At 34.3% G+C, this 10,000-nt stretch overlaps 1 pseudogene; it reads left to right on the top strand.

Moving 5' to 3' along the window:
- Positions 1-5,196, top strand: part of LOC130824900 (uncharacterized) — a 9,163-nt pseudogene extending 3,967 nt beyond the window's left edge.
- The last annotated feature ends 4,804 nt before the right edge of the window (positions 5,197-10,000 follow it).

Here is a 10,000-nt window from a genome sequence, read left to right as displayed (position 1 = left end):
CTTTAAATCGCAACTTAGCACGTAATTTCTAGCATATGACTATGATTTTCAATTCTAACCACTTCAATACAATAATATATACCAAATGATGTTGTGTGCAAAGTTTCGTGAGAGATACTTTATGCGCAAAAGTACCAAAAAAGCTTAAAACCCTTCAAATCGCAACTTAGCACGTAATTTCTAGCATATGACTATGATTTTAAATTCTAACCACTTCAACACAATAATATATATACCAAATAATGTTGTGTGCAAAGTTTCATGCGAAACAAACCAAGTTTGAGCTACTTTATGCGCAAAAGTGCCAAAAAAGCTTAAAAAACCTTAAAATTGCAAATAAGCACGTAATTTCTAGCATATGACTATGAATTTTAATTCTAACCACTTCAACACAATAATATATACCAAATAGTGTTTTGTGCCAAGTTTCGTGCAAAACAAACCAAGTTTGAGATACTTTATGCGTGAAAGTGCCAAAAAAGCTTTAAAACCCTTAAAATCGCAACTTAGCACGTAATTTCAAGCATATGACTATGATTTTCAATTCTAACCACTTCAACACAATAATATATACCAAATAGGGTTGTGTGCAAAGTTTCGTGCAAAACGAACCAAGTTTGAGAAACTTTATGCGCGAAAGTGCCAAAAAAGCTTAAAAAACCTTAATATCGCAACTTACCAAGTAATTTTAAGAATATGACTATGATTTACAATTCTAACCACTTCAACACAATAAATATACCAAATAGTGTTGTGTGCCAAGTTCATGCAAAAAAAACCAAGTTTGAGCTACTTTATGCGCGAAAGTGCCAAAAAAATTTTAATAAATTCATACCTTGTGAACCACTTAATTCAAATTTATTCCTTCCGTGTGATCTACACGCATATAACCAACATCTACATCATCTTGATCCACTGATTTTGGATTGATAAAGGGCGGGGAGTCTTCAAAAGCATCATATTTTTCCTTATCCTCAACATCACTTATACCAAGGATACTTCTTTTTGCCGATACAACAATAGACCATTTTTTATCAGACGGGTCTACAATATAGAATACTTGCTTGACTTGTATGACTAGTATGAATGGCTCCTTACTATCACGAAAACGAGCTAAGTCTACAAAAGTGAATCCACAAGGGTCGTCATTTTTTATACATCGTCGATTATTATCTACCCACTTACATTTGAAAAGACCAATAGTGAAAATAGAGTAGTCAAGCTCCCATATTTCATGTCGCCCGTAGTATACCAATTTAGCATCAACCGGCTATTGATCCTTGGCACTCGCATAAAATGTAGATGACGCCAAAATAGAAACCCCACTATTATGTAGATTAGATGACTTCTTATCTTAACCCTCAGTCCAAAATGTGAAGCCATTGACATCGTAACCCTCATATTTATTGACATCATCACGAGGACCAAAAGCTAACCACTTAAAAATTTCAGATACACCCTTGAGTTCTTCACATATTACTCGTTTATGAAACCAATCAATAAACGTCTTGTTATGCAACTGCATCAATCCCCTATCCCCTTTACAAGATATTTTGCGCGCAATATATCTAAATGCTCATTCAATAAAGGATGGACTTCAGGAATATGATGCAATACATACAAATGTGCTTGTAGAAGACTGTCTGGAGGAGGTGTGATCGATTTGGAGCCAATTATTCCTTTTCCCTTAAGCTTTCTTTCATGTCGAGAGGTGAGAAGTCCAATAGGCTTTGCATGGCCAAATCTCGGCTATAAAGTTACTAATCTCATAGCTAACAGTGCCTTGAATCATACTCCCCTCGAGTTGTGCCGAATTCCTCACCTTGTTTTGTAAAACACCCATGTGTCTTTCAAAAGGATAACACCACCTTAAAAAAACTGGACCCAAAAGCTTGATCTCACGAACGAGATGGACAATAAGATGAACTATTATGTCAAAGAAAGAAGGTGGAAAATACATCTCAAACTTGCATAAAGTTACAATCACGTCGACTTGAAGAGCATCAAGTTTAAAGGGATCAAGAACTTTACTACAAATTGTGTTGAAGAACGAACATAGCTCGGTAATAGCATATCTCACATGTTTTGGCAATATTCCACGAATTGCAATTGGTAAGAATACTTGCATCATTACATGGCAATCGTGAGATTTCATGCTTCCCAACTTCAACTCACCATTTAGGGTCACAAATCTCTTCATGTTGGATGAGTACCCAGACAGAACCTTAATGCCATACAAAGACTCCCAAAATGCCCGCTTCTCTGCTTTGGACAATGTGTAGCAAGCTAGAGACAAATAAACTTTGTCATTACTCATCTTCTTCTTACCGCCCTTTCCCTTGTTACTGCCACCAACTTCATCAGCTCTATTTCTTTTCTTACTCACCTTAACATGTGCCCACAACTCCAGACGAATACCCTTACATTCGAACCAATCTCACACGGCCTTAAAATCCTTTGTCTTACCCGGAATGTTCATGAGAGTCTCGAGTATGGCATCGCATACATTTTTTTCTATATGCATAACGTCAAGACAATGCTTAACCTGTAGATCTCTCCAATATGGAAGCTTCCAAAAGATTGATTCTTTTTTTCATAATCGGTCTTCACCCCTTTGCACATGCCCTGTTTTACCAAATACAGTCTCAACTCCCTTAACCTGTTCATAAACCTCATAACCGATTAACGGTCGACGGGCTACACGGTCCTCAACCTCCCTGTTGAATATCTTCTTCTTCTTACATATTGGTGATCTCGTGGGAGGAACTTTCGATGGTGCGTGAATACGTGTTTGCACTTAGGAATCCACGTGGATTCCATGTCATTGATACATATAGGGCATGCTTTCTTCCTTTGTTCTTATACCTCGATAAGTTGCCATATGCCGGAAAATCATTAATGGTGCATAAAAGCATTGCACGCAAGGTGAACTCCTCATTAGCATATGAACGGAAACGTCTTCATCCCACATCTTTCTCAAATCCTCAACGAGTGTTGCAAGATATACATCTATGTCATTTCCAGGTTGTTTAGGGCCCAGATAAGAAGCGAAAGCATAATGTACTTACGCTTCATACACAACCAAGGTGGCAAATTATAGATCACTAACAGTGCCGGTCAAGTACTATGTTGAGAACTAAGATTACCGAATAGGTTCATTCCATCCGTACACAGTCTAAGCCTTAAATTACGAACCTCATCCCCAAAAGTCTTATGCAACCTATCAATACTCTTCCACTTCGGAGAATCAGATGAATGTGTGAGCAAGTGAGCTTTCTTCACCCTATCTGCATGCCACCTCAAATTTAACGCATCTTTCTTTACAGAAAACAAGCGCTTAAAACTAGGCATTATTGGAAGATACCAGAATACCTTAACCGGGGGCCCTTTAGCATCCCGAGCCCCTTTACGGTTGTAGCGCGATAAGCCACACCTAGGACACTCTTCTAAGTTCTCGTTTTTATTCCGATACAATGCACAATCATTCGGACACGCATGAATCTTTTGGTACTCTAAGCCGAAAAGACACATGAGCTTTTTGGCATAATATGTTGACTTTGGAAGTTCATTTCGCTTAGGAAGCATCTCACCTAACACTATTAATAACATTGTGAAACTAGCGTCAGCACGATCCACATCCTTATCGACATTCTCTTCTTATGTCTCATACCCATCGACATGATCTACTACATCCTCATTAACATCAGCCACATTATTGACGTCCTCAACAACACTTTTCTCTTTGTAAACTCCCTCCTCACCATGCCAAACCCAAACATGATATTGAAGCCTAAACCCACGTCGAAGTATTTGCTCCCTAAGGATATTAACACTATCTACCTTTGATACATTGCCACAAGTGACACATGGGCAATAAAAACCAACTCCCCCCGTCCTAACTTGATGTTCAACCGCAATACTACAAAATTCTAATACGCCATCAATAAATTCTTGACGATTCAATGCTTCCATATCCAAGAACGATCTTTTGTCATCTGAATTAGTGTAATTAATTAATCCAAAATAAAGTTAATAAGAACTTTTAACATACATACTTAACGAACTCTAGTTAACCACAAAATTAAGTAATAATCATTCATTTAACCCTAATTTACAATATTAATAATAAACCATCATAATCTATAAAATTGTTCAAAAAATATGTATATTCTAATAAGAAGATTGTTTTAACTCTAATAATAATAAATTTAACCATAAACAAGCCTAATTAAACTTAATTTATAAACTATAAAAAAATTATGATAAATTTAAAACTTAAAAACCACAACTACATACACATTCATAAATAAAATGAAGAAATTACTTAAAAATATAACAAAACATGAAATGTATGATAAATATAAAACTTAAAAACAATAACTACATACACATTCATAAATTATGATAAATTTAAACCTAATTTACAAAATCAAAATGAAAATTATACCTTGAATTTTCGTGGTTTTTGGGTTGTATATAACCTATACAATGAAAAAAAAAACAGAAAAATTAGTATAAAAAACTAAGTCCTAAAACACAATTTATGAAGCTTGAACAACAATGGGTTTGAGAACTAAGCTTTAAAAAATTATACCTTGAAGAAGAGCAAGAACTAAGCCCAAATTTCGTGGGTTTTTCGTGGGTTTAAGAAGAGCAAGAACTACCCTATGTGATGATGGAGAAAGTGATGTAACACCATCCATGAAGAATCTAACTCTAAAGGCAAAGAAACATCATGAATCCTCAAGCAAAGATGAGGAAAGTGATGATGAGGAAGATCTATTTGCCTTAATTACAAGAGGTCTAGAAGGAATCATGAAGATGCACAAAAGATTTAAAAAATTTAAATTTAGAAACAAAGCTAAATCTTCGAATTCTAATTTCAATTCCAAAACTAACAAACTTGCTTGTTTTGAGTGTGGACCTACAAATCATCTTGTAAAAAAATGCCTTAAGAAGAAAAAGGAATATTACAAGAAAAACAAAAAGAAACAACCAATGGTTGCTAAGTGGAGTGACTCCGAAGGATCAACCGAATCCGAAAGTGAAGATGGTCAAGCCCACTTATGTCTAATGGCTAATGATGACAAAGATGATGATCTAGAACAAAATCATAAGGACGTACTTGACTTTCTTAACTCTTGCTCTAAAGACGAATTAGTTAAAGCTCTCTTTGATATGTTTCAAATTGAATAAATCTTAAAGGATGAGAAAAACATATTAGAAGATAGCATTCGTCACTATGCCGAAGGTTGAGAAGACCTTATAAAGATAAATGAATCGCTTAAGGCTGAAAGATTAAAATTTGAAGAGACTGTCAAAGTCTTGAAAGAACAGAATATCAGTCAAATGAAAAAGCTCATTGATCTTCAGAATAAAAATGATGATCTTGAATCTGAGTTCAAGACTTTGAGACATGAGTCTGAGAATAGTTTACAAGCCTTAACAAAGCTAAATGACTTCAAATCTAAATTTACAAAAATGCTTTCACGACAAAAAGGATCTAATGATAAACGTGGTATCGGTTATAATAACGCTACACATAACTATAAGAGTAAAACCACATTTGTTAGGAGTGCATACAAACATAGGCGCTTACCTACTTGCTCCTTTTGTTGCAAAGAAGGACATCTTAAGTTTACATGTCCCTAAAGACGTAAGGACCATTATATTATCAAGAATTCCTTTCGTTTTGAATTACGTGAACAAATAAAGCAAATATGGGTTCTAAAAGGGACGAGAGCACTTAACATGGTCTATCCCGAATATGGTCTCAAATTTGTCACATGGTTGGCTAAGTGAAGTTGAGAAAGATTATTTTTGTTTTGTAGGAAAAGCAAAAGTGGATCTTAGATAGTGGATGCTCAAAACATATGAGTGGTAAAGTTTCTTTATTTTCTGAAATCAAAGAAAGGTGCAATGGCTCGATTACCCTAGGCGACAAAGGTAAATGCAAAATTTTAGGTGTTGGCAAAGGTTATAAGGATCCTTCTAAATGTGTCTCAATCATGTGATAAAGGTAATCAAGTAATCTTTGATAAAAAAAATGATTTTTCAAAAACCCTAACACCGAAGATACATTTATTACCACCCTTAGACATGATAATGTTTATGCTTTGAATAGTAACGAAATTGCAGCTCAAAATTTCAAGTGTTTAAAGGCTATAACAAATGATCCAAAGCTATGGCATAGACTACTTGGTCACATAAATACGCACACTATCCATGAACTAGTAAGTAAAGATCTAGTTAAGGGACTTCTAGCCCTTGACTACAAACACAGTCCTACATGTGATGCATGCATTAGAGGTAAACAAGTAAGAAGTTCATTTAAACCGAAGAAAATGGTAAGTACTTCAAGACCATGTGAACTTCTACACATTGATCTATGTGGTCCAATGCGTGTACGGAGCATACGAGGTAAATCTTACATTCTAGTTACAGTTGATAATTATTCTAGATTTACATGGGTTGATTTTTTGAAGGATAAAGGTGAAGCCTTGAAATCGTTCTCAAGACGTAGTAAAGAAATGCAAACTCAGTTGAATCTTCCAATAGTTTCGGTTAGAAGTGATCATGGGAGAGAGTTTGATCAATTAGGCTTTGATTCCTTTTGTGAAAAATACGGTATAACCCATAACTTTTCAGCTCCTAGAACATCCCAACAAAACGGTGTGGCTGAAAGGAAAAATCACACTTTAGACGAAATGGCTAGGACTATGCTTATAAAGAATGGATTAGCCAAACATTATTGGGTCGAGGCAGTGAACACAGCAAATTATGTCTTAAGTAGGTGTCTGATTAGACCTATACTTAAGAAAACCCCCTACGACTTATTTAAAGGAAGAAAACCAAACATAGCCTACCTTAGACCATTTGGTTGCAAATGTTTTATCGATAATAATGATAAGGATAATCTAGGTAAATTTGATGCTAGAAGTGATGAAGGTATATTTCTTTGATACTCATTAAATAGTAAGGCTTATAGAGTTCTAAATAAGCGAACAAGTATGATTGAGGAAAGTATACATGTGGTATTTGAAGAATTTGACAATGGAATATTAAGTTAAGGATTTAAAGAGTTAAACCTTAACAAACATTTTGATGATGTAAGTGATGATGAATTAGATGCCAATGATCTTAATGAAGATAAAAAGAAAAACATGCAACATCCTTGATAAGGTTGAAGAAAGACAGGTTGAACGCATTAAAGACTCACAGCCTGATCTTGAGACCCAATCTCAAGACTTGGAAACAGCTCTTGAACGTACTGATTTAGATACTCCAATTAGAGATTCCTCAAAGGAAGTAGGAACAAGTTCTTTAAATGATTGCACAGCATCCATACTACGAAGAAGGTTTAGATGGTCATCTCAACATCCTCTGGAAAACATCATAAGTGATCCAAACAAAGTTACTCAAACTCGATCCTCTCTTAAACATTTATGTGCATTTTCTGCTTTTGTTTCTCTTGTAGAACCAAAGGACGTCAAAGAAGCAATACAAGAACCAGAGTGGATCATTGCTATGCAAAATTAATTAAATGAATTCGAAAGAAACAAACTTTGGGATCTAGATGAAAGACCACCAGATCGTACTATTATTGGAACTAGATGGGTCTTTCGTAACAAGCTCAATGAGGATGGAGAGATTATAAGGAACAAAGCAAGGCTAGTAGCTCAAGGCTATAATTAGGAAGAAGGTATTGATTATGACGAGACTTTTGCTCCAGTAGCAAGGTTAGAATCTATTCGAATTATGCTTGCGTTTGCTTCATATATGAATATAAAACTATATCAAATGGATGTTAAATATTCTTTCTAAAATGGCTACTTACAAGAGGAAGTATATGTTAAACAACCACCTGCTTTGAAAATCTGGATTTGCTTAATCATGTATTTAAACTAAACAAAGCATTATATGGCTTGAAACAAGCTCCAAGGGCTTGGTATGACAGATTTAGCTCACATTTACTTGAAAATAACTTTCAACGTGGTAAAATTGATAAAACGCTTTTAATTAAGACTAAAGGAAAAAGATATTCTTGTTGTTCAAGTATATGTTGATGATATATTGTTTGGAGCCACCAATGATTCTTTATGCAAGGAATTTTTTGAGATCATGTGCAACGAATTTGAAATGAACATGATGGGAGACTTAACATTTTTTCTTGGACTACAAATAAAGCAAAAGAAAGATGGCATATTTATTGGTCAAAATAAATATGTTAGAGATTTATTAAAGAAGTACAATATGGATCAATGCAAAAGTGCTAATACGCCTATGAGTGAAACACTAAGTCAAGATTAAGACATAAATGGTAAAAGTGTTGATCAAAAGACTTATAGAGGTATGTTTGGTTCTTTATTGTATTTAACAGCTAGTCGTCTTGATATAATTTTTAGTGTTTGTTTATGTGCTCATTTTCAAGCTAACCCAAAAGAATTTCACTTAACAGCAGTTAAGAGAATCTTTAGATATTTGCATGGTACTAAAGACTTCGGTCTCTGGTACCCTAGTTGTGGAGATTTTGGTTTGATTGGTTTTTCAGATGCGGATTATGCTGGTTATAACGTGGATAGAAAGAGCACTTCAGGATCGTTTCAATTCTTGGGATCATCATTGATTTCATGGTATTCTAAAAAGCAAACTTTAGTTGCTATAATACGGCTGAAGCTGAATATATAGCAGCTGGTGCATGTTGTTCTCAAATCTTATGGATTGCTCAACAGCTTCGAGATCTTGGAGTTGATCTCAAAGGTATTCAAATTAAGTGTGATAATACAAGTGCAATTTGTATTACTAAAAATCCAGTACAATATTCACGTACAAAACACATTGAGGTTCGTCACCATTTTATACATGATCATGTTGAAAAAGGTCATATTACTCTATCTTTTATTCCTACAGAAAATCAATTGGCTTATATATTTACAAAACCTTTAAGTCCTGATCGTTTTGCATATATTTGTATGGAACTTGGCATGTTAAATGATGTTACATGAACTAAGGGGGAGTAAGGGTACAATAATAACTATATACTAAGTATGTATTTAGGGGGCGTATTTCCTTTTATTTACATGATTTAATTATGGTTGCATATACGTATGTTTGTATATGTTTTTGAGGGTTGAAAATTAAATTTTAATTTCTTAAAAATATTTGTTACATATATAAAATATATAAAAATGGGATTTATAATTAAATACCTTTAATTAATAAAGGATATTTAATTTATTAAACTAAATTATATGCTTGAAATATATGCTTTGGACGTAAACCATGTATTAAACTCTTATTCATGAATTTAAACGCAATTTTCTTTCCACTAAATTTCATCTATTTCATAATTGTTGCAAAATTTAAGGGGAAAAGAGTAATTCATTTAACCTTTAACAAATAAACCTACAATTCAACGGCTAAAAATAAAAGTAGCACAGATGTAAGATAGCGTGAATATCAATGGTTGTTTACTGACATTATGACAGTCTAAATGAAATTGATTGATTTTATAGAATGTCATTATTACAACGCATTATCATTAAAAAAATTAAGGGCAATTCAACGATTTATTGATCTAACCCTCTATTTGTCACTCTAAAAATCCCTTAACCCTTTACATACTCCTTCATTTTCAAATGATAAAACAAAGCTTATCCACACTAACTCTCCTTTTCTTCCAAACTTACCTTTATGTTAGATACTTTCATGAAAGGTATGAAGGGCATGGTAGTTGAGGAAGTGATTGTTGAAGAGGATGTTGAAGAGGAGCTTGGTGAAAAAGAGAAGAAGGTGTCAAAAAAAGGAGAGGCTGCTCAAGAAGGCACAGAGGCTGAGAAGGAAGAGGTTAACCAAGAAGAGATTGTTGTTACCCCTGTTAAACCTTCATCACCACCACCAATTGTTAAAGCTTCACCTGTAACCACTTCAACTAAAAAACCTAAGGCTTCCAAGAAAAGGAAGACCCGGTCCAAAAAGTAGTTTTTATGTTGGTTGATAA

The sequence above is a fragment of the Amaranthus tricolor genome, chromosome 10 (assembly GCF_026212465.1).
Source record: "Amaranthus tricolor cultivar Red isolate AtriRed21 chromosome 10, ASM2621246v1, whole genome shotgun sequence".
Taxonomy (NCBI): domain Eukaryota; kingdom Viridiplantae; phylum Streptophyta; class Magnoliopsida; order Caryophyllales; family Amaranthaceae; genus Amaranthus; species Amaranthus tricolor.
The sequence above is the reverse complement of the archived record's forward strand: the minus strand, read 5'-3'. Positions and strand labels throughout refer to the sequence as shown.